This window comes from Camelus bactrianus, chromosome 6 (genome assembly GCF_048773025.1).
Source record: "Camelus bactrianus isolate YW-2024 breed Bactrian camel chromosome 6, ASM4877302v1, whole genome shotgun sequence".
Lineage (NCBI taxonomy): Eukaryota > Metazoa > Chordata > Mammalia > Artiodactyla > Camelidae > Camelus > Camelus bactrianus.
Genome location: NC_133544.1, coordinates 4,035,121 through 4,058,950, shown reverse-complemented (window position 1 = coordinate 4,058,950; position 23,830 = coordinate 4,035,121). Strand labels below are relative to the sequence as shown.

The 23,830-nt window shown below is 43.1% G+C and overlaps 1 long non-coding RNA gene, 11 other non-coding genes and 3 pseudogenes across 48 annotated transcripts in view; all 15 read left to right on the top strand.

Annotated features, from left to right (window-relative positions):
• The window catches only part of LOC105079931 (uncharacterized), a 175,443-nt gene that overhangs the window by 111,727 nt on the left and 39,886 nt on the right, over positions 1-23,830 (top strand). For 29 of the 37 annotated variants that reach the window (XR_012507365.1, XR_012507362.1, XR_012507361.1 and 26 more), the window contains 19 exons: positions 633-726; positions 1,254-2,375; positions 2,923-3,012; positions 3,509-3,590; positions 4,434-4,524; positions 5,361-5,429; positions 6,156-6,379; positions 7,244-7,324; positions 8,073-8,159; positions 9,994-10,078; positions 12,269-12,362; positions 12,894-12,945; positions 13,579-13,682; positions 14,629-14,671; positions 15,494-17,805; positions 19,438-19,578; positions 21,315-21,375; positions 21,873-22,069; positions 23,605-23,694. This is a non-coding gene — a long non-coding RNA (uncharacterized LOC105079931). The remainder of the gene's footprint in view (positions 1-632; positions 727-1,253; positions 2,376-2,922; positions 3,013-3,508; positions 3,591-4,433; positions 4,525-5,360; positions 5,430-6,155; positions 6,380-7,243; positions 7,325-8,072; positions 8,160-9,993; positions 10,079-12,268; positions 12,363-12,893; positions 12,946-13,578; positions 13,683-14,628; positions 14,672-15,493; positions 17,806-19,437; positions 19,579-21,314; positions 21,376-21,872; positions 22,070-23,604; positions 23,695-23,830) is intronic. The other 8 variants (XR_012507345.1, XR_012507344.1, XR_012507343.1 and 5 more) reach the window with 6 other exon arrangements.
• Positions 111-182, top strand: LOC123612513 (small nucleolar RNA SNORD113/SNORD114 family). The gene has a single exon (XR_006719774.1). It is a non-coding gene; the product is annotated as a small nucleolar RNA SNORD113/SNORD114 family (small nucleolar RNA).
• LOC123612504 (small nucleolar RNA SNORD113/SNORD114 family) lies at positions 1,026-1,106 on the top strand (annotated as a pseudogene).
• Positions 2,729-2,800, top strand: LOC123612475 (small nucleolar RNA SNORD113/SNORD114 family). The gene has a single exon (XR_006719744.1). It is a non-coding gene; the product is annotated as a small nucleolar RNA SNORD113/SNORD114 family (small nucleolar RNA).
• Positions 3,350-3,430, top strand: LOC123612517 (small nucleolar RNA SNORD113/SNORD114 family; annotated as a pseudogene).
• Positions 3,894-3,966, top strand: LOC123612463 (small nucleolar RNA SNORD113/SNORD114 family). Its single transcript, XR_006719732.1, has one exon. It is a non-coding gene; the product is annotated as a small nucleolar RNA SNORD113/SNORD114 family (small nucleolar RNA).
• LOC123612493 (small nucleolar RNA SNORD113/SNORD114 family) lies at positions 4,837-4,909 on the top strand. The gene has a single exon (XR_006719762.1). It is a non-coding gene; the product is annotated as a small nucleolar RNA SNORD113/SNORD114 family (small nucleolar RNA).
• LOC123612459 (small nucleolar RNA SNORD113/SNORD114 family) lies at positions 5,777-5,849 on the top strand. The gene has a single exon (XR_006719728.1). It is a non-coding gene; the product is annotated as a small nucleolar RNA SNORD113/SNORD114 family (small nucleolar RNA).
• On the top strand, positions 6,697-6,772 carry LOC123612512 (small nucleolar RNA SNORD113/SNORD114 family; annotated as a pseudogene).
• On the top strand, positions 7,648-7,719 carry LOC123612496 (small nucleolar RNA SNORD113/SNORD114 family). Its single transcript, XR_006719765.1, has one exon. It is a non-coding gene; the product is annotated as a small nucleolar RNA SNORD113/SNORD114 family (small nucleolar RNA).
• LOC123612465 (small nucleolar RNA SNORD113/SNORD114 family) lies at positions 8,491-8,561 on the top strand. The gene has a single exon (XR_006719734.1). It is a non-coding gene; the product is annotated as a small nucleolar RNA SNORD113/SNORD114 family (small nucleolar RNA).
• Positions 9,439-9,513, top strand: LOC123612519 (small nucleolar RNA SNORD113/SNORD114 family). Its single transcript, XR_006719778.1, has one exon. It is a non-coding gene; the product is annotated as a small nucleolar RNA SNORD113/SNORD114 family (small nucleolar RNA).
• LOC123612507 (small nucleolar RNA SNORD113/SNORD114 family) lies at positions 10,406-10,477 on the top strand. The gene has a single exon (XR_006719770.1). It is a non-coding gene; the product is annotated as a small nucleolar RNA SNORD113/SNORD114 family (small nucleolar RNA).
• Positions 13,026-13,171, top strand: LOC123612473 (small nucleolar RNA SNORA79). Its single transcript, XR_006719742.1, has one exon. It is a non-coding gene; the product is annotated as a small nucleolar RNA SNORA79 (small nucleolar RNA).
• LOC123612464 (small nucleolar RNA SNORD113/SNORD114 family) lies at positions 14,070-14,143 on the top strand. The gene has a single exon (XR_006719733.1). It is a non-coding gene; the product is annotated as a small nucleolar RNA SNORD113/SNORD114 family (small nucleolar RNA).

Sequence of the window (23,830 nt, the reverse complement as noted above, 5' to 3'; positions counted from 1 at the left end):
ATATAAAGGCTCTTCTGGGATTTTGTTTTTCATAGTGCTTAGAAATTGCTATTAATGAATTAATAATTTATTCAGTAAGTGGAGTTAATGTGGACAAAAAGGGACAGTGTTGGCTCAGTGATGACCACTGGTCACGTATGAGTCTCACACGATGAATACGTACCTGGAACTCTGATGTCCCACAGAAAAGAACTCTCGTCCCCTCCTGTTCCTTGCAAGGATCCCGTAGACACATGTCAGGAATATTGGCCTTTATGTTCATGCATTTTCGTCCTATTATTATAATTGGATAAATGAGAGACTCTATAAATAAGTAAAGAGGAATGGAGTGAAGCATTGTCCAATTATAAAAATATGTGATGAGGCAAGAAGTACTCTTGATAGATTATGAAAGCCATGAAGCCCGATTAGAAATAAATGGTATGTGACTGTTGGATGGACAAGCACGATAGTACAGTCGCAGCCAGTGTTCATACTCCAGGTCAGTTGCAAGATCAAAGTGGTTCTGTTTTCTTAAGAGAAAAAAGTTAACAGGAAATTAGTGATTGCCGGAATGTCCTGTAGACGAAAGGCAAGAAGCAACAGTCAAAGGAGGGAATGTCTCACTTTATTTTATCGTCTGCTCGGCCTAGGACCACTTAGAATGGACACACTGGACCTGATGCAAGGATTCCTCCTTGCTCATGAGCTCTGAAGTTGCATTTCTGCTACAGGAGTGTGAAACTGGTAAGTAATAATCAAAGTTCTTGTCTTGGTTCTAGTGTTTTATTCCAGGGTTTTCACTGTATTAATGAATGTGAAAGATAATAAAAGAAGGTGAACTGTATCCTAGCAGCAATTATGGGATTAATATGAAGTCTTATTATGATTAATACATATATGAAAAACTGAGGATAATTACATGCTGGGGACAGCACAGCCTTGTTGGGGTTTTTTGAATAATAAGAGTTTTAAAATTAGAATGAGTGAATCTGTGCATTGATCAGTTCAGCGTATGGGACGAGTGAGGAGACCGTGGTCTTTCCTGGATCGATGATGATCCCTACCGGCGTATGAGTCATCGATGATGAATAATACGTGTCTGTGTCTGGAACGCTGAGGTCCAGTCCGAAAGACACGTCTCCTTTCTCTTCATGCCTTTTCGTTCTTTCCTGCCATGGAACGAATGAAAGACTCCATCACCAAACACTATGCATCCATGGAGAGAGAAAGTCTCAATCTTTCTGTCCCCTTGTCTGTTTGGTACTTTGCAGAATCACAGCTGAAGGTGATGTCGTCCTCCACTGTGATCAAGGTTCTAAGGGTCCTGGGGTCAGAGGTCGGAGACCAAGGTGAGGAGGGGTGCAAGGGCCTGTCTTGGTTGGGGTGGTTTGTTCGAGGGTTTCCATAGTGTTTTTCCCAATGAGGAGTACAATCCAAGGGTGCTTCTGTCCCACTGATGAGTGTGCTGGGAAACCTTATGTTGAGAAGGAGGTGCCAGAGAACATGGCTACTCATTCAGAATAGAGATGCCAGCAATTCTGGTAATGATTGGAGAGGAGTGTGGGATATTGCAGAGTCTTGCTTTCGGGTTTTGGATAGACATGTGTTTGTCTGATGATTGTCAAGGAAGTAATGACTAAATGGATCCAACTGTACCAAGGAAAGAAGTCAAAATGGGCCCCAGTGAACCCGTGGTGGTGGGCCGATGTGCCACGGCCAGTGAACAGTGTGTCTGGAACCCTGAGTCCAGCCACATAGACACTCCCTTGCTTCCGTGTCTTGTGTGATCCCACGGAGAGATGTCAGGAGTGTATAGCGATCCTGTTCGTATTTCGGGTCAATAGGTCTTGATTTTACTAATCTCAGTGGATCCATGAGAGAAGCAGTAGTGAGGCCAGGTCAGTAATAGGTAACGAAGGAAAGGTAAATCATTGTCTACCCGTCAGCATCCATGGCGAGGTGGGAAAGATGAACACAGATGGCCCCCGCTGATGCCCAGGATCAATGATTTGGGTCAAGGGCATCAGCTCTTTGGCCGAGCATGACCAGACGTGAATAATGATGGTTTCAGCTGTTCAGGCTCCTTCTGAAGTTAGAGGATTTTTTTTTTTTTTTTTTTTTTTTTGCTGTTGCTATGCTTGTTGTTCTTTCGTTTGCTCATTTAGAGAAAAAACAATCCCTCCATTATGAAAATGTTATAAATTTGTAAGTGTTGAGTAGGTGAAAGGGCGGGAGAAGAATGAATGACGATGAATTCTCCTTCCTTTTTCTTTTTTTCCCTCACTGACTGCTGTGTGCCCCTCCAAACGGGCGCGTTCGAGGTGATGAAGCCTCCTTCCTCCATGGTGGGCCTTATGATTGCGTCTGTCTATTTTGGAGGCCCAGGGACCCCTGTGAGTACGAGTCAAGTTTCTGCTTTTGGCAGGGATGAATTTTTGTGCATGCTTATGTATGCTGTGGATTAATTGAAATTTCCATCTAGAATCACAGAAGGCACAGTGTAGCTCAGTGATAAACACAGGATTTTAAGAAATACGAATTGATTGATACATAGATGAAAATCAGCATCATGATATGAAAAATGAGATTCATGGATGAAGGAGTGATCTCTTGACAGAGGAGGGATCTCATGACTCTTCCCGGGTTTTGTGGATCCTGGGGGGGGGGGGGTCCATGATGATCAGTGAATTAGTGAAGCAGTCAAGGCATCGTGCAGAAAGCAATGCAGAAAAATGTGAGACAATACTGGATCAATGATGACTACTGGTGGCGTATGAGTTGTGTACGATGAATACATGACTGGAAGTCTGAGGTCCAACAGAACAGGAATCCAGGCCATTCTCCATGCGAGAAGGCATCTTGCAGACAGATGTCAGGGATGAAGGAGGGGCTAATTTTGGTCTTGGTTTGACCTTTTTTGTCATCTGCTTGGCTTTCTAGCCCTCAGAATGGCCACACTGGACCTGAATGAAGGAGTCCTCCTGGATCAGCCTAGGGCTGCACCTGCGGTTGAGGAGCCGGCAGACTCGCGTGAGCACAATCAGCCTACTGATCTTGGTCTGGGTGGGGCACCCAGGGACATCGACTCCATTTCCAAAGTGCTTGGAGTGTAATGCAAGAAGGCCTCTTTCATGCTATTGACAATAAAGAGATAAATAGGAAGCATTCTCTGGAGTACAGCTCAAGGGAGTCAGGGACCAGAGATCTGATACATCTAATGATGTGGGAACGGTCCCAGAGATGTACTGGGGATGCCAGTGCCTTCTTGGGATTGGTGAATCATTGAGTTATCCATTCTAGTGAGTGAATCTATTAATTAATCGATCAGTTCAGCCTATGGGACAAGTGAGGAGACCATGCTCTTTCCTGGATCGATGATGATTCCTACCGGCGTATGAGTCATCGATGACAAGTAATAGGTGTCTGTGTCTGGAACGCTGAGGTCCAGTCCAAAAGAGTGTCTTCTCTCTCTTCAAGCAAAGAGTGTCTCACTCTACTGTTGTCTGCTGTGCTTTATGCTCTTCAGATTGGATGCGCTTGATATGATTTAAACATCTTCCATGGTCATGACCTCTGGCTGCATCTGTGTGTGCAAATATGGAGACCATGTGAGTAAAAGTCAACGTTTTAGTTTGGGTGGTTTGTTTAGAGGTATTTACTGTATTTTTTAAACATTAAATATAATCAAAGAAGAAAAAAATGCCAAAATTAACTATTAAATTCATGTGAAATATTCAATTTATTAATCTATAAATGTACCTTCGAGGTCAGTTTTGGAAAAAGTTAGTTTTTGTGGAAAAGATTTTAGAGATACATATTAAGGATCTTTAAATATTTTATTTACATGCATTTATTAATGAATTAATCAACAAGCAAATGTTTATGAGAATGAAAAGAAAGAATGCTAATCATGGATCAGTAATAATGACTGGTTGCAGGTAAGTCGTGGATGATGAATAACGTACGTCTGATACTGTGATCCAACATACTGCCTAGTGTTATTTCTTTTATTTGATCCTATAGAGAAATGTTAAGATATACCAAATATAGGTATTTGGCTTATAGGTTTAGATTATTATGGATTAATTATAGAACATTAAATAAACATAAATAATAGGTAAAGAAAAAGGGGTGAAGCATTTTCTCTCTATAAACTTGTGGCCAGGCCAGAAATAGTATTAATAATGGAAAATACTGCAACTCAATAAAGGAGTAAATGGATCAAAATTGGCTCTTTGACTAAGAATCATATAAATATAGATGATTAAGAGTAGTTGTATTGTTGTGGGTCTGTCTCAAGTGAGTTGTTGTTCATTTTGGTAAGGTAAAAATGTCTACAGTATGAATAATTTATAAATAGCTAAATGAGTGAGTAAATGAAATGTGGAAACGAAGAATCAATGGAGATGAGAATTTAACTTTTTAAGAAAAATGTGCTTTGTACTTCTCAGAATGGACACACTCAAGCTGATTTAAGCAGTATACCGTGGCTGCAAACTCTGTGAGTCAGGAGCACTCCGTGTTAGGAGCACAGGGACCAATGTGAGTGATGGTTAAAGTCTCACATGGATTTCAGTGATTCTCTTGGTGGGGTATTTACTGTGTTGTTAAAAAGTCCTGTATATAAGAGGAATGGCCACCTCTAGACTAGTGATGAATACTGAGTGGATATGAAACATTAAAACAAAGAATATGAGGAAATACATTGATGTGAAAGTAATTCTGTACACAGAATAGGGATTTCAGAGCTTTCCTGGCTTTTTGTGAATAATTGGATTTTAAAGTTATTATTAGTCAATTAATAAATTTGTCAGTAAACACTGTAGAAGTGAATAAAGAGACTAGGCACAGCATTGGATCGATGATGACTGCTCGGTGCGTTATGAGTCGTATACGATGAATACGTGTCTGGAACTCTGAGGTCCAGTGCAAATGGATTCTGGCCCGTTGTCCCTCTTTCAGGTGATCTTTTAGACACACATCAGGAGTATACAAGGATCTTGATGTTCTGTTTATTTTTATAATTGGATCAATGCAATAGCAAATAATAAAGATGAAGGTGGTGAAACTTTGTCCAATTATAGAAATATATCGTTAGGTAAGAAAGATTATTAATATATATTGAAAACAAATAGCTGTTAGGAAATATATGGTCCAAGGAGGTTATTCTTTGACTATTGATGATATAACTTTTGATAACTAGAAAATTTATGTTCTCTGTTAATGTCAAGATCAGTATTACTCGTTCACTCAGGAGAAAAAAATATAAATTATCCCAGTTCACTCCCTACCTAACTGACCGACTAAATGAAAGTGGAATTCAAGGACTAATGAAAATAACTTTTCCTTTTTCTTCTACTTTCGCTCATACTCCTTAGAATTTTCCCATTGGGCTGATCTAAGCTTTCCCCTGTGGCTGCCTCTGTGCTAAGAGCTTGGAGAGCAATGTGAGTAATAGTCTAAGTTCTTTCCTTGGTTTTCTGGTTTTATTTTTATAAGTTTTTCACTGTATTCCAAAAACATATGAAATGTAATTCATGACTGTCAACCATGGCCACACAGTACAAGTAAGGTTAATATGAGGCATTATGTGGATTAATCTCTACAGGAGACTCTGGGGTCAGTGAATAACAGGTAAGTATGTTCCATGGGAAGTAGTTTTATAGACAAATGAAAGTGCCAAAGACCTTGTTTGTTTCAAGTTTTTGTGACCATGAAGCATTTATTTTATTATTAGTGAACTGATGAATTAATAAGACATGTAGAGATGAACGAAGGTCAGAAAGGCCAAATCTGGGTAAATGATGACGGCTCATGGTGTGAGTCTTGGGTGATGAGCCCCACAGGTCTGGGGTTCTGAGGTCCAGCAGAAAAGAAATCTAGTACGTGCCCTTGTTGGGAGTGGTCCTATAGGGAGATGCCAGGCACAAATGAGGATCACGTCCTCAGTCTATGTGTACGGGAGTATCTAGTAGTAGTAATATAAAAAACACAGCAGCAGGATTGGTAACCAAATGTGTGGGCGAGTAAACATGAAGAGAGGAAACACTGTTCATTGTTAAAGTATATAACAGAGAAATAGGGTGATATAAATTGGAGTGGAAAATAAAAGTGATTGAGTGTGTACGTCTTTGAATGACAGTGATAGTGATGATAGTTGTTTACTGATTCAGGTACAACTTTAACATCTGATTTATTAAGAAAAAATAAATATTACCCGAAATTAATAAATGACTATGCAAATGAATTGTGGAAACTTTCAGTCAGTGGAGAGGCAGCCTCAACATCTTTATCCCGTTGTCTGCGTGGTATGCTTCAGGACAGACGCTGGAGCTGTTTGCAGCTTCTATTGTCATCAAGAGTGTCCTGCTGCCTCCTGGTGTGGAAGGAGACCAAGGTGAGAACGGTCAAGGTTGTCCTGGTCATATGTTTAAGGGTTGTATTATTAAAAAATATTACATTAATTTTAAAGTTTACCATGGCCTAATGATGAATAGGATAGGAAACATTATGTTGATTAGTTGATAATGTGCAGAACTGAGGTCTCTTAATGAGAAAGGTATAGTCTGTGTGGGAAATGAGTCTGTAAACCGATGTTAGGGAAATTCTAGAATCTTGTTCTAGAGTTTTTATGAACCATGTATTATTTTTATCCTTATCAATGAATTCATAATTTAATCAGTACAAACATACAAAGGAGAATAGGCCAAATCTTGGACCAGTAATGATGACTAATGACATAGGAGTCATAGATGATGAAAAAATATGTGTCCGAAACTCGGAGGTCCAATGCGAAACAAAATTAGCCTACTCCTTTGTTGAAACTATTTCTATAAAGAAATGTCAGACGTATAGAAATATCATATTCTTGTACTGATTTCATAGCCTTAGATTTGTCATTATTAATAGAATCATGATAGAATCATTAGACAATATAAATGAAGATGTAAAAAGAATAAGGAGAAGCACTGTCAAAGGTGTTACGAATAAAGGTGAAAACATTAATGCCTAGTAAGAAATGAACGGGTGAAGAGTCTGCCTCTGTGGCTGAGGACCATAAAGACACTAATAAGGAAATGTTTTTATTTTTCTGGTTCAATCTCAAGATTGAGTTTTTCCTTTTGTTAAGATTTAAAATATACATATTTAGGGAAAGCAATACATAACCTAAATACTGAGTTAATAAAATATGGAAAGCAAGGATCAATAGTGATTAGGTATCAATTTTTTTACCATCTGCTCTGTGCCGTTCTCCGAACAGATGCACTGGCGTTGATTTTAGCGTCTTCAGTGGTCGTGAGGCCTGTGGTTGCCTGTATATAATAGGAAGACAGAGATTAATGTGAGTAATAGTGAAATTACTTTCTTGGTTTCAGCCTGTTTTTTTTAAGTTATTCATGTAAAAGTGGAAAATATGTCTAAAGAGTGCAACTCTACCTCAGTGATAAATATGGGATATTGTTACCATTATATTGATTAATGTATATAAAAAAAACTGAAGATAATGAGAGATACAGTGTTGTGAGAATGATTCTATGTATAAATTCGGGACATAAGAAGTATTCCTGAGTTTTTGTGAATCATAACATTTAAAAATTATTATTGGTGGAGTAATTATTTAATCAGCAAACCTATAGAAATGAATGAGAAAAAGAAGGGCAGTATTGGATGAATGATGAGCAGTGAGGGTGTATGAGTCACATGTGATGAAGATGCGTCTGGAACTCTGACGTCCACCATGAAAGAAATCTAGTTCGTTGTCTCTGTCTGAATCAACCCCTTAAACTGATGTCAGGAATGTACACGGAAAAATAATGTTATATGACTTGGAATGGACGGTAAGTTTATCATGCACATTTTGCCCAGCGTGTTTTGTCTTTGATGAAGGGCTGTTATAGCGCCTGTAAGGAATAGTCAGCTATTGCTGAGTTAGTTTCAAGTTTGACAATTTGATTTATTAAGAAAAATATATTAACCTATATTGATAAATACCAGAATGACTTTATAAATGGATGATATAATCTATGGATCAATGGATAGAACGTGTCCCTTTTTTTTTTTTATCATTGGCTCTCCTCTTTACTCCTCAGAATGGACACACACGAGCTTGTGTAAGGATTCTTTGAAGGTCAAAAGCTGTATGGTTGCATCTTTGTATTAAGAGTATGGAGAACAATGTGAGTAATAGTCAAAGTACTTGACTTGGTTTGAGAGGTTTTTTAAAAACAACTATTCACTGTATTATTAAAAAGTATTGAATATTATCAAAGAAGACCGACCATACTGATGTTTAATATTGGGCTGATATGAAGCATTACATTGATTAATTCATACCTGGAACACTGAGTTCAGTTAAATGAAAGAGATGATTGAAATGAATGATTCTACAGGCAGATGTTACAGGATCTTCAGAATCTCAGTTTTGTTTTTTGTAACTTACATGTATTTTCCTTATTAATGAATTAATAAACAAATATAGATGAGAATGAAGAGAAAGACAGCCAATTATAGTCTAATGATGACGACTGATGGCACTCAGTCATATATGCTGAATTCTGTGTGTCTAGGACTGAGTCTAACACAAGAGGACTCCAGTCCATCTGCCATATTTTAAGTGACTATAGATAGATTTTGGAATTTCACAGTGATCTTTTTCTTGGTCTTTTTGCTCATGAATTTTAATAATATAAGACAATCAATGGCAGACTAAATTAGCAAGTGTGTAAATGAATAAAGATGAAGAGGATGAAGCATTGTTCATTAATAAAATATGTAGTCAGGAAAATGAGTGTTAATGTATACTGGAATACATAATAGAGGGACCAAACATATTATGTCTTGAACTAAGGATGATATTGACAGTGGTAGGTCATAATCAGTTATTGTCCTGAGTCAGTTGCAAGTTTGATGTCTATTGTATCGGAAGAAAAAGAAAAATTACCATAAAGTAATAAACACTTAAATGACTATGTACGTGGAGGATGGAAATTGTGAATAAATGGAGAGAAGAGAATGTCTAAACTTTTTTTTATCATTATGCCTGGTGGTGCTCTTCAGAATGGATGCACTGAGCTGATCTTAGCTCCTGTCATGATCAAGGTTATGTTGCCTTTGTGTCAGGAAAGAGAATAAGGTGTGTAATGGTAGACAAAGATAATATCTTGATTTCAGTCCTTTGTTTAATAGTGTTCGTGGCGTTATTAAAAAGTACTAAACATAATCAAAAATTATCCATGGCCCAATAATGGATATAATAGGAAACATCCTATTGATTAATCAACATTGAAGGCTCTTAGAGAAGAAAATACAGTGTATACGGGAAAAGATTCTATAGACAGACTTCAGGAATATTTAAGGATCTTGTTCTTGTGTTTTCCTAAATAATGTGACTTTTGTCAATATCTATGAATTAATGATTTAGTCAATATAAATGTAAAACAAATGAGGGTCTAATAATGGACCAGTAATCCTGACTGGTGGCATATGAATCACTGATGACGAGTACTGTGTGTGTGGGACTCTGAAGTTCAACCCAAGACCTAGTCTGCTCTCTCTGTTTGAAACGATCCTACAGACAAATGTCAGCAATGTACAAATATCATGTTCTTATTTTAGATTCATAGATTAAAAGATTTACTATTATTAGTGAATCAATGAGAGAACCATTAAATACAACTAAATAGATAAGGAAGAGGAGGGTGAAGCAATTTGCAGCATGAACATATGCAGTGAGGCAAAAAGTATTACTAATAAAAACTGAAAGCATTGATGTTCATTAAGAAATAAATGATTCAAGAATGTTACCGCTTTGGTTTAGAATCATATAGACATTAGTAAGAATCAGTTTTTTTCCTACTGGATAAGTTCCAGATTTGAGGTGATTCATTTTGTTAAGGGAAAAAGTATATTTAGGAAAAATTAATACCTCCACGAGTAACTGAAATGCAGAAATCAAGGATCGATGGCTGATTTTTTAGCTTTTGGTTTCTTGTTCTCCTTTGTGCTCTTCAGAATGGTGCACTTGGGCTGATTCAGCATTCCTCCCTGCTCAGGAGCTCTCTGGTTGCGTCTATGTGTTAGGGGTGTGAAGACCAATGTGAGTAATAGTCCAAGTTCTTATCTTGATGGGTGGTTTGTTTAAGAGTATTTAAAATATTATTTAAAAGTGTAAAAAATAATCAAAGATGGCCAACTGTAGACTAGCAATCAATAGGAGATGTGATCCATTATATTATTGAATAGATGTAAAACTGAGGATAATTAATGGAAGAAATTTATTCTGAGAATTATCCTATGTGCAGAATAGGTACATAAAAACTCTTCTTGGGTTTTTGTGAATCATAATGATTAAAAATTATTATTAGTGAATTAGTGATTTGATCAATAAAAAATCGAAATGAGTGAAGAAAAAGAGAGGCATTATTGGATCAGTGACGACTGCTGGTGGCGTGTGAGTCGTGTACGATGAGTATGTGTCTACAACTCTGAGGTGCAGCAGGAAACAATACCATAAAGTAATAAATGTTACCTGAGTGAACAAAAGGTGTGCTGCAAATGACCAATGCGTAGGAGATCTCAAATTTTATTTTCTTTTTTTTTTTTTTTTTTTTGCACTCCTCAGAATGGTCAGTCCTGTGCTCATGTTTGCACTCTGCCATGGCGTCAAGTTCAGTGGTGTCTTAGGAGCGTGGAGACAGTGTGAGCGATAGCTGGAGTTCTTGTCTTGGTTTGGGTGGTCTAAGGCTGGACAGTGCATTATTAAGAAGTGAGAAATGTAATCGAAGAAGGGTAACCACAGTCCAATAACAAACATGGGACTGTTGGAAAATGTTATGTTGAGGCCTACGTGTGTGAAACACTGAGGTCAAATCGAGAAACATCTAGTGTCTGGGAAAAGATTTTATAGATAGCCATTAGGGGTATCGAGGCTCTGGTTCTAGGTTTTTTCTGATTCATGTATATTTCCGTATTAGTAAGTAGTAAAATGATAAATAAATCAGTGGGCAAAGTATAGATGAAGAAAAAGATTCACGTGCTTGGACTTTTGATGATGACTGGTGGAGTCAAGGATATGAATAGTATGTGTGTGGAGTTGGGAAAGATCCTCTAGACAGTTGTTACGAACATTCAGTTATCCTGTTTTTGTGCTTTTGTGGAACGAGGATAATGATTATATTATTCTAAGCAAATTAATGCATGAAAGTTTAAGAAATAGGAATAAGTGAGTAAGAGATGGCCGTGCCTGGAGAAGCTATAGCTTATGCAATGGAACAGGTGTCAGAACGGATCATTTCTGTGGAGCTGGGATTCATGTTTTCCTTATCTCTCAGAATGCAGCACATGTAGGCAGATGTCTGAACTGTCAGCATTCACATTCTGGGCTGTCTTTGGTGTACAGGTTGTTTTTGTTTTATGACCAAATAGGAAAAATGTTTATAAAATTAAATAAAAGATTAAGCACTATTTAAATTAAAGAAGGCCAGTGATAAAAATTCGTCATGCACCGAGAGCTGTTGTGTTCACTAAATTCCATTACCGAGTTCCTTAGTCTGTTATCGCATTGGTAATGAGCAGCCGACTGCGCATGTGTTACTATTATTCCGTGCTGTTGCATTGAGTGTGTGCAATTTTATCATTACAGTGAATAAATGAATAAGTTAATAGCAATCAGTAGCTCAAAGGGACAAAACATGGGCCAGTAATGAGTGTGTCTTGAAATAATTATGATTTAACCAGTTCCTCTCAGATGATGTCCCTCTTAAGACAAAAGTTGTGGCTCCTGCAAGTTTGGGAGAACATAGATACACACAGTAGCATTTCTCTTCTGGGTTTCTGAGGCTTTAAACATTTTTCCATTTTTTTTTAAAGAAATGAATAATGTTCCCAATTAATTTATGAATTAATTAATAAATAAAGTAGAGTTAAGCATTGTTTGTTGGTATGAAATTGCCTTGGAACAAGCATTTAGATGACTCTAATTCTGCACAAGTTAGGCTTAAAGATGTAGGCGGGTGTATGTCTGGGGGGAGCATTGAGACGGATGTGCCTCAAAGACAGCTCTGGTTCTTGATTCAGGTGGAGGATTCAGAGGTGTCCATTGTTCTACGTAAAACTGATCATTGAATTAATTAGATAAAGAGGGGTGTTTTTGCGAGTCGTAGCAAGTGGCATGGTCCCAAGTTTAAGATTAATCAAAACCTGCTCCCCCTGCACTTGTTGGAGTATTAAAGCAGAGCTGAAATCTAGGATGTTTCATTCTTTTTACCACTTGCCTTCTACTCCCCAGACTGACTCCTCATTGCTGAAGGTGGTGGCTGGGGAGTCTCCGGGCAAGAAGCCTGCAGGCTTACGTCAGTGGTGCACACAGTTCTCTTCCCTAGGTGGGTAGTTCACTCATGGGTGTCCACTGTATTACAAAAAATGGATAAATGGCTACATCTGTACACAATATTTTAAAAGACCGAGGATTAGAATGCACTCCCCACCGAGGATTAGGGATGACCAGTCAGGGTAAAATCACATGTTTTTTAATATCATACCAGAACAGTGAGGTTCATTAATAAGTAAACAAACCAGAGATGTTACCTCTTTGGGGTCATTTAGACACAGAATAGTCATAGTCAGTGTTCTTACTCTAGACCACCGGTGAGTTCTAATTTGTTTGTTTTATTAAGAGAAACGGAAGTAAATAATTACATGAGTTAATTAGTTAACTAAATAGCAAGCAAATCAAGGGGGAAAACATGAATCCATGAAGAGAATTTTGTACAGTTCCCCTTTTTCTCCAAAAGATAACTCTCTCATATTTTATTTACAATTTTTGAACTTATAAAAGAATGCATATTCATTTCCCCCTCCATTTAAAAATTTTTATTTATTTATGTTTTTGCTCTCTGCTTTTTACTTCACAGAACGGACGTGAGCGTAATCGTTCTGTGACGATCGAGACCTGTGTGGCTCAATGTGAGTAACGGGCAAGTTCTGCCCTGGCTGGGTGGTCTGTTTAGGGTGCTCATGTGTGATTAGGAGGTATGGACTGTATTTGATGGCTGTTCGTCTCACTACTTGTAACCCTAGGTAGTGGGATTTTAGTCCATCACACAGCAAGCAGATCTGTTTTCACTCAGAGCACCATGCGGACAGCTTGCCTGTCTGATAGTGACTTCTGATTTTTGCAGGTCGAACAATTGAAAAATAAAAAAGTATGGGGTATAATCAAAGCAGGCCACATAAGGACCAATGATGAGATTGTGTCATAAATTGAGGTTCAAGGTGAATCTGATTCAGTACAACACACACCCTTTGAAAAAAAGAAGTTCTAACCTCTTAGTTTTGTGGGTCAGGGACTCATAGCCTCTTGTCTGCAAGACTCACAGTTCTTCCTATGTTGGATAGTTCATTTAAGGGTGCTTATTATATTATTTAAATGAATAAAATTCATTCTTATCTCTGGTTCCATTTTAGTAATGGAGCCAGAGATAAGAATGCGACATAAAAAAAGAATCTGGCATGAATCATTGTTTATAATTAACTTTTGTCATGGTTACCTCATGTTCACTAAATTAAAACCCAAATCCTGGCCTTTTCATTTGCCAGCATCTCTGCATCCCACAGGATGGATGCATGGTAGTTACTGAAATTGTTCTCCAGTCGTGAAGATCTTGGCCTTATCTCTGTGGGGAAGGAACGTATCATGCCACGTGAGTAATGATGTTCTTGGTTCGGGTGGTTCGCTCATGGGCTTCCATTATATCGTTATAAAAATAATAAATGTAATTAAAAATTTAAATGCCGTGCATTGACCTATGATAAGCATGTGTTATGAACCAAGTTGATGAGTAATGCAGTTTAGCACACACGAGGTACAAGAAGAAAAAGACACCTAACTTTCTCTATTCATTTCCAAACTTAAATGTCCCATTTTATGTTTTTCCCATTGATTATTTACACTTCTCTCTCTTAAATAAGTTCTAAGCTGTTACTCATTTAGGGAGTCAGTATTCCAGCTGTTGAGTAGGATGGTGGGTTCATGGTTGTTAATTGCAACATCTAAAAAGTGTTCAAATTAAATGCAGAAGGGCCACACCTGGACCAATGATGTAAATGGAATGCATCTGAATAAAAATTATGATCAATCATTTTTTGAACCACTGAGGTCCATGGCAAAAGGAGAATTAGTGCATGACTTTTTGGGGAATGATCTCAGGAAAGTTTGAGGATTGACAGGGTTCATGGATATTGATTTTACGTTATTAGTGAATAAACAAACAAACAAACAAACAAACATTCAAAAGAAAAGAAAGAGAGGACCAGACACGGACCGGTTTTGAGGATGTGTTCTAGAATGAGGAATTACTTCAATTCTGAAATACCTCGGTCCTTTAAGAAAACATGTACATAAAATTGTTCCCACTTTGTATAAGCAGTAGCTAGAGAGAGGTATTTAATAGTCAATGTCTGCTCTTAGCTGAAGTGAGTTACTAGATGCTTGATTCATGAAGAAAAAAAAATAGGATTAACTAAATGTTTAACTAAATGAATGAGTGCAAAATATGAACCAGTGATGAATGTATTTCATTCTTTTTTACATCTGTTTTGTACCCTGGAATGGCTGTACCTTGGTTGGTTCAATCATTAATGATGAAGATCTTGACTGTTAACTATATGGTCGAGGAGAGTACAGATCAGGGTAAGTTTTTATTCTTGGTTTGGTCCTTTTGTTTATGGATGATGACTATATTATTTAAAAAGAACAGATGGCTAAATGCAATAATAAATTAAAGAAGATTATGCAAGGACCAATGGTAAGAATTTGATAGGGATTGTGGTAAATTCATTTTGCAAAACTGAGAAAAGATAGATTTCCATTAAAAAAAATGAAACAAGAATTTAGTCAGGTTACCTATTTTTACCATTCTGTTTAAGAAGTATATAGAGAGGCTTAATAATTAAAGTTTTTCCTCTTGTTTGGAAGTTGATTCTTTGCTGTCAACTTTCTTTTTGAAAATGAGTACCTGACTAAATTAATAACTAAGGAAAAATCAATATATAAAGAGGATTAAAATGACCAAGAGAATTCCAGTGATAAAATTTTATGAAATGAGAATTGTGATCAACCCAATTTTGCCTGAGATCCATTTAACCAAAAAAGATTTAATCTGTTAACCTCTGTGTATAATGAAGACAGACATAGATGTGAGAATATTCATCATTTTTGTTCTCTTATTTTGGTGGGTTCATGGGTGTTAATTATTATTATAAGTATTATAGTTTAATAAACCAATCTGTGGGAAATTAAATCAGAAGAGATCAAATCATGGACCAGTGATGAAAATGTGTTTTGAAACAATGATTATGATTATTACAATTCTGTACCACTGACATTTATGAAATAAAAAAAATATTTGTTTTAATAGTATGGAGTATGGATCAGTACTCTGCATGTTGTGCTGAGATAATTTGGGTATTTTTGCTTGCTGCTTACCTGGGTTCTTTCTTTCCCCTGTTGCAGGCACAGATACTAATGACCTGATCTATTTGGAGGGGATGGCAGGAAGCCCCGATAGCCCATATTTAAAACTTTTCTGGCATTTTGTTTCCGAGAGAGTGCTTAATTGATAACTGGTATCAAGGTATTAATTTCAGCTCAACAAGTATTGATCCCAAGCCATGCCAGGCTCTGTGTTGGGCATGGCGTTCCTATCTAAATCTCATCTTGTCCCAGCCATCAAGAAGCTCTTTGGGATTAGGAAGAGACCTACTTATAAATGTAATAATTCAATAGACTAGGGCAAGTAGAAGTGCTTTCAGAAGCACAAGAGGCAGGCCCCTCGGCTCAGTCTTAAACACCAGATGCTTTATAAAAGAGCTGATGCCTGAGCCAACGACCCCTCCCTAGGCCATGAGGTCCAGGAGGTTAGGAGTAATACTCCTCCTCTGCACTGCTCTGCCCACTGTGGCCAGCGCATGGAGCGCATGGAGCGCATGCGACACACGTTTGTCAAATGAGTCATTGAATAATGGATGAATGAAATAAAGACTGAAAGAATGAAGCAGTGAGTTAGTGAAGGAATCAGTCTTTCAGTAAATAAAGAAATGCAAAAAAATGAGAAAGTGTGAAGGAGTGTGCAAATGAGCGAACAAACTGATAATGTGTCGAGTAACTAAATACGTAAGTGCAGGAATGTATGGCGGACGAATGAGTGGATGAGTCCATGTGTAAGTGGAAATGTCAAGGGGTGGATGGTGAGTGGCGAGTAAGTTGCCGAGTGAATGATTGAAAGACTCGGCGGTCAACGCGCCGATGAGTGCAAGATGAGTGCGCAGCTGGATGAGGGAGTTCATGAGTAGACTCCTGAATGAGTTAATGAGTGAATGGCTTCATGGGAGTTAACTAGTAATGAGGGAAGGAATGAGCCAGGGTGTCAGCGTGTGAATCCATCGGTGAGGGTCAATGAGGGACCAAATGAATTAATTGATCAACCAGTCAGAAAATGAGTGAGTGCATAAATAAGTCAATGAAAAGAGGACAAAGTTGAATAATTTAACTAATGAGTAAATAAATAAGTCAATGCATGAGAGAAATTAATGAGGGGGTGAATAGGCAAATGGCTGGAGGAATGAATACATTAGAGTTGTCGAATAAAAGAATAATTATTGAGTGAGTAGATGAGTCGGTGAATGGGCATGCCATCCAAGAGTAAATTAAGCGCTTTGTGAATGAATGAGTGAACAAGTGAATGAGTCAATAAATGTGTGAGGTCAGCGCTCCACGTGGGAGGTAATGAGTGGGTGAGGTCACACTGGCTTCCTTCCCCAACCACACCACCACAGTGAGTTAGCCACACCCCAGCGCCACAGCCCGTTATAAACTCCTCACAGAGCACCCACCCTACTCTGTCCTGGACACTTGTTTACATGTCATCATTAAACTGATCTGCCCTGAGAGCCAGGAACTGGGTCAAATTCTTCTCTGTATCCCAGCCTGAGCCTAGGAGGCACCCAGTAATTTATTGCTGAATGAATGAACCAATAGCTAAAAATACATGTGCTTTTGTGGAGCCAGGATAGCCCTTCTCAGAATGGTCCGGGGGCTGTTCTGCAGGGAGTTGTGTCAGATGGCCTGCGGCATCCTCCCATACAAGTCTGGGTTCTCCCCTAAGTCCAGCTTCCTGTGTCCAGTGCCAGACAGTGAGACAGAATACTGGCAGTTCTGACTGCCCTGGACACTGGCCCACCCTTGGGCAATGTTGGCTTGGAATGGTGGAATGGAAGCCCTGGGTCTTCCCGAAAGCTACCCTTGCCTCTGCCAAGACAAGAGATCGAAAATAACCCAGGCTTGTTTTTATGCCTCCAGTGAGTGGGCCCACGCATTGCCTTTCCAAGCAAACCAAGTTCCTCCCGATTCTAACTGTGGGACTTTGGGTTAGACTGGACACACCTCTGGGCCTCCAGCCTCAGCGTCACCTCTTAGAGGAGGGTAACTGGTACCTGCCTGGCTGAATCAGTGCGAGGATGCACCTTGTCTGATGAGACCTTATAATTATAAGGCCCTTCCATGACCTAATGCCTGCCGCGTACGTAGTGTGGTGCCTGGAAGGGAGTAGATGCCTCAGACATGACCTGGTGGAGCTGAAACGAATGGTTTCAACTTCATTTATTTAAAGGCTCCCAAATGGATACCCAAATCCCCCCATTCCAGAAGAATGGAGAGTTCAACTGAGTTCCGGAAGAATGCCAGTTTGGATGGGACAGGCCAGCCCAGCCCACGCACCTCTAAGGCAGCATAACATGCCCTTCTTCCGGGGACAGACAGCCAGAAATGTGAGTTGGCAACACTTCTGCACCATTCGGGGCATTTGCCAAGACCCATCGTCCCTCCTTGCCTCCCTCCCTCTGTCCTTCCTCTCTGCCATCTCTCCCTCCCTTCAGCAATTATTTGACCAGCGTCTGCTGTTCGCCTGACATGACCGCCCCCCTCCCTCTCCTGTCCTGGCCGGCTCCTGACCTTGGATTCTGTCTCCCACACCGGGTCTTGCATCTTTCTGTTGAAATTGGTGACAGTACTTGGTCATCTAGCTTGGAAGATAGTCATCGCTTTCACAAGGACTTGGTGTCAGCTCAAACCATCAGTCTTTCTGCTTTGTACTGAATCAGGTAGAACTCCCCCCTTCTGAACTGTGGATGGCTGAGGCTCTGATCTTTGTTAGCCTCCTGGCTTGACTCTCTCGCATCTGGGCGAACTCCAGTCTCTCCTGAGAGGGGTTTGGGCCGCGCTGGGAGCAAGTGGGCCTCTAAATGCTGAGGACAGGCAGCAGGCTCAGCATGGATGGCTTTTGGCTGGAATCCAAGATTTGATTGGCAAGTGTGTGTAGACAGAGGAACCAAGGTCTCACATTTCCCCAGAACCCTGGGCAAATGAGGTATCCTAACCTTGTAGCATCCAACGGTTGACTTTCATCTGGTGCTTGCCGCAGGTTACTAAGCTTTGTGCCAAGCCTAGTACAGATGTGGCCTGCCTGTCACCCTCCCGTAATCCCCTGCCCTCTCCTTTGTCTTCCACATCCCTTTGTCCAAATTTGACCTTTCTTATGTGTCCATCCTTCGTTCAGACCACTGACAGAATCCATACCACATCATTAATTACTAGCTACCAATTTCTCCCAAAGGGGTACGAACTTCTTGAGTGTGGGGTCTTTTATTTTTGTGTCATGATAGCCCTCCAGAAGGTCTAGGCATCGGGAGAGACTGGGTAAATTAATCATTCATTCTTTCATTTATTAAAAAAAAAAAAAATCAAGCCCCTTCTATGATGCCAGAGGCTGGGTGATAAATAGCAAGAAATAAGATGCGTCCCATCTCTGCCCCGGTGGAGCTTCAAGTCTGGGGTGGGAGCCAGATTTCAAACAAAGACGCATGGCAAAATTGCTTAACTACACAGGTGCCCGGGAACTTGCTAACCTGCCAATGGGGCTGCTCTTGACCCTCATAAGAAACCCCCCCTGCTTCTCTCCCATGTTTTGGCGGCTGAGGGGCGGGGGATACTGAACGAAGAACAAGGCCATAGCCTTGGTGGGGGCTGGTCGATGGCTTTGGCTCCCTGGGGTCAGTCAGGTCAGTGGGTTCTTTGGACATCCTTGGAGAAAACAGAGACAAATGGACGTGGGAGCTAGTGCAGCTGCCGCCTGGCCATTTCTTGGGCAGGTGGGACCAGCCAGCCGCCCACTGCATTCACTCGAGCATCATGCTTGTTAAGGAAGGCTCTGTGGAGGGTCAGGGTTTGACGTCCCCCGTCTGCTTTAAAGTATTTCTCCTCGCTGTGCTGCCAGATGGCAGTCGTGGGTGGGAGGGCGGATGCACGACCTTGTCTCTTCCTCCACCACACTTCCTCCTGGGTTTGTCAAGGTGGCTTCCCGAGAGACCGTCTGTCGCTAACGTCGCTCTTGTGGTCCGCAGGAGCCCAGCACCTGTGCGTGCGTGCCTTCGGTCACCATCCCCGACGCCTCCCTCCCTCCCTCCGCCTCTGCTGCCAGGCCTGCCCTTCAGCACCCCTCCAGGGAGCCCAGGAGCCTACCTTCTCGTCTCCATCACTACCAGGTTGGTCCATGCTTCCTGGGCTGCCATGAGCCTCCAAACGGGTCTTCTTGCCCCTCTTCCAATTTGCTCACCTCTAGAATGCATGAGGAAGTGTCCCTGGCCCCCTGGAGCTTGCTCGTGAGTCCTCAAAGTCCCAGGGTGAAGTCAAGCTCCTTGGCTTCTCGTTCAAGGACCTTCATGACTTGGCCTCCAGCCACACCTCCCATCACCTGCTCCGTGGCCTCGTGCGCCGCCCAGCAGACCCCCCACCCCGAGTCTGCGTGCGCCTGTGTCTCTGGGCATTTGCACCAGCTCACCCTCTGACCATCTTCTCATGGTGCTCAGTCACTGGGGAGTTTGTCCTGCCCCCCCAGGTGGCACGAGTCACCTCACACTCAGAACTGTGACATGGCCTTGAGCTCGACCTCTGTTCACAAACCTGCCCTGTTGCTTGGCCATGACCTGTTCAGGCTTCTGCCTTCCCAACCAGACCTGGAGCTTCCTGGCTGGGGGTGCTCCATCTAGGGTGCCTCAGACCCCCTCACTGTCCGGTATAAACCCTGTGTGCAGTGGCTGATTCCTCAGAATGCTGGTTGAATGAAAAATTGGATGAATGCACAAAAGAGTGATTGTCAGGCCATACCGGGGGACAGATTACATCCCTGGCAGGGAACTGGGGTCCTTGGCGCTGAGGACTGGCACCTCCTCGTTACTGAGGCTGGTCCACCCACTCCAGCCAACTCCGTGTTGCCTTCCGCCTGCGACTCATTAAGAGATGTGTAACCTTAATCCTTGAAATTGCCCAGGATGGAGCATGTTTTTCCTCAATGGCATGTTCCTTTCTTAAATAAATCTCACTCCCCCAGAAGTTTGACAGGATGTGGGCAATCAGACCAGGGCTTGAAACGGAACAGTTTGCAAAAGGTCTGTTTCAAAATTTGAAACCCTGTGGCCCCTGGCCAGAGCCAAGTCTGGTTTGTGGGGGTCGCTGGGGCCTCCTCCCGATGAAGGGAAGGGAAGATGGAAAACAAACCTTCAGCTGTCACTGAGTAGGCTGAGGCTTTGCGAGACCGAATTCCGCGGTTTGGTTCTGCTTCTCTTATGAAACTTGAGCAAGCTAGGTCGCCCTCTTCAGTTCTTCTGTCCAGCTTTCAGCGGAGGCCTCAAAGCCTCCCAAAGCCAGAAGGGAGTTTTGAGCTGATACTGAGATCAATGAGACAAGTGTGTGAGTGCGAGAGGGACTGGGGCCTGGAGGACAGAGATGCTTAGGGCAGGCCCAGGGACCATGCAGCCCTGCTCAGGGGACCACAGCCATCAAAGGCTCCCCCTTCCCCGGGGACCAGAGCCCGGTGGGTCCAGACGTTGAGGAAAAAGAATAATGTTATATTGTGCACAATATGCCTCCCTGTTTCGTCTGGAGGTGAGTGACACCAGTTCATCATTGTGGAGACAAGGGTGCTGAGGCCTGGGGCGGGCAGCCCTGACTCTGTGTCCTGTGCTTTCCCAGCGCTTCTCAGTGGGCTGCTGACACAGAGCGAAGGCTGAGGCTGGGCTCCAGGCCCCCAGAAGCGGTGGCTGGTTGAGGCGGGAGGGCAGGCATAGGGGCAGAAAGCCCTGGAGACCAGTGCTCAGTGTGCAAGCCGGTGACCGCTGTCCCTCTGGCCCTGCTGTCCTCAGTGAGCGGACACTCACCCCGAGGACAGGTGATTCTGTTGTCTCTGATTGTCTTTTGACCTCTTTTTTCTTTTCTCTGCCAGGAAGGACAGCAGTCTGTACCTTTGGAGAAGTCACCGGGATGCTCCAAGTTTCACCCGCCTCGTAAGTAAAAAAAACGAAAGTAAATTTAATTCATTTACTCTGCAAAAATCTGGAAGTGCCACGAGCTATGCACTAACAGTGAGCGTGTGGCCTGTGTGTGTAGCTCCGGTCACCGTGGGGCAGGGCCCCATCTGGGTCATGTTTTCTTCTCCTGTCCCTGCCCTTCCCGAGCCTCAGAGGTGCCGCCAGCTCTCCAGCACAGGAGTCTGCCTGCTTGCCTTCCGGTCCCCACGTCTTCCCTCCACTGGCCGCCCAGGCTCGTGGGGGATCCTCGGTCTCCCCCAGGGACCTCCCAGAGGGTGATGGTTTCTTCCTCCCTCCATCTGAGGCTCAGCTGGAGCCGGTGACCGCCCAGCTTGGCCTCAGTCTCCCCATCCACAGACACGGAACAGGATGAGGAAACCTATCTCTGCCTCCCATTCTGCCCGTCGGGGAGAGAGGAGACATGTCTCCTGGTTTCCCTGCGGTTCTGACCCTCCTCTTTTCTGTCCTTCCAGGCCCTTGATCCTTGCTCGTCATTTAGGGGCTGGCTTTGTCTTCCTTCCCCTCAGATTGAGGTTCTTCTACCAGCAGTGTCTTTTCAACGTGCTAAAGTGAAAGTCCCGCTGTTCTGGCGGCAGCTGGACCGCAGCCCCAGCAGCCGTCCCCGGGAGCAGCAGCAGCAGCCGCTAGCGGCTGCCCGGAGGGGATGAAGGTGGGCCTGGGCACACGTGTCCCCGACACAGTCTCCTTCTCCTCAGCTGTCCCCTCGCCTCTACTGCCCCCCGGGGCCCACTGGGCTCCTGGCCTCATTTACTTACGCACCGTCCTGTGGGGTTCTCTGAGGACCCCGGGTCTGAGTTCAGACTTCTCAAAGGCCATTCGTCCAGCTCCCTCTGCCCCTGAGGTCCCCCTGCTGCTTTTCTGCAAGTCTGGGCATCTGCCCGCCCCCATGCACCGCCCCCACACACCACCCCCCAACCCCTCTCTTCACTGTCCCTCCTCCATCTCCCCCTCAAAACTCCCACTGCTCTACAGGTCACATATCCAAATATTTTGTACCCCAGTGAGCCGTGGGCCCACATTCCTTCGCTCGGCTGTTTATCCAGCTGGTGGGCACTCATCGGGCTTGGGGAAGCTGCACTTGAAGGGTGGGAAGGTCACCAAAGGAGACGCATTCCTTTCAGAGTCTCAGAGGAAAGGGAGCGTGGGGGCCACCAGGACCCTTGGATCCGAGTCCCTCACTTTGTGGAGCTCCCAGCTTCTCCTCGCAGGCTCTTTCTCCTTGACACCCCTTTTCAGGGACTGCGCTGGTGCCCGGTGTGGGGGCTGTGAGAGCTAGGGTGGGCTGGAGGGTGAGGCTCACCCCATGGCGGCACTCTCTGGGGTTCAGTGGGCGCGGGGGAAAGGAGTTTGGTGAGCTAGAAAGTACTGGGCAGGTGTTGGGGAAGCGAGGAAGGGAGAGGCCCTTTGTGGACCCCCGGCCATCTCTGCACGGCCCCCCGGGAGCCGCCCTCCCCCGGGCTGGCAGAGTCAGGGGGTGCTGCTGCGTCTTCCACTTCACCGAAGCCCCAAGTGCAGTGGGGGGTGCATTAGCAGCCCCCTTTGCAGGGAAGGAAACCGAGGCTCTGATGAGTGTGGTGGGGGCTGCAAACGACCCTTAGTGTCCTAGCTCTGGGTTGGAGCTCTGGTGGGTTTATGAATGAGCATTAAATCCTGAAAAAGTCGAATAAAGGGAATAAAATAAAGAGCAATCATGGACTGGTGATGACTGGTGTCCTAGAAGAAAGACTGTAATCTGCCCAGTTCTGTGTGTCCCTGGGTCCAATAGACACCGGTAACACTGACAATAGCAGTAATGTGGGCAGAAATCTGAGGGCACTGATCCGAGAGGCCAAGCCACAGGCCCGCTGTGCTCCTTATTTTGATGAGTATCCCAGCAGGCCAAAACCAAGGCCACCCTCTCCTTCCTCCCCTCCAGCCTGTCGCAGCCTGAGTTTCTTGCCCTTGCCCAGCTCGCACCTCCTGTCACCTCCACCCGGGCCTGCCCCTGGCGGAACTCCCGTGTTCAGTTCCGTAGCTGTTCATTTCACTTTGGATCCTGCGCGTCCTGAGGGTGGGGGCTGGCCCTGCGCCAGCTCCACGTCCCCAGTGCTGGCCTCACCACTCCCAAACCACCCTTCCACCGCGGCAGCCATGCGCTCACACGGTTGGATTTGGTTTTGTGACTCAGCCCTCTTGTCTTGGAAGGTCGTCCTGCCCAGAGCCCATGGAAGTGTGGTTGCTTGAGCAGAAGGCTTCCTGGGGACACCTCTGATGGATGGAGACTTGCTTCGCTGGGTGAGTCCGGCTTTTTCTGATTACACTCTAAAAGCATCTGTGCCTGGGACTCAGGGCCAGGCTTGGTGGAGATAATGCAAAGACAACAGGTGATCAGAGAAGGGCTGTGTGAAGGCCTCGGGGGCCCGAATCCAGC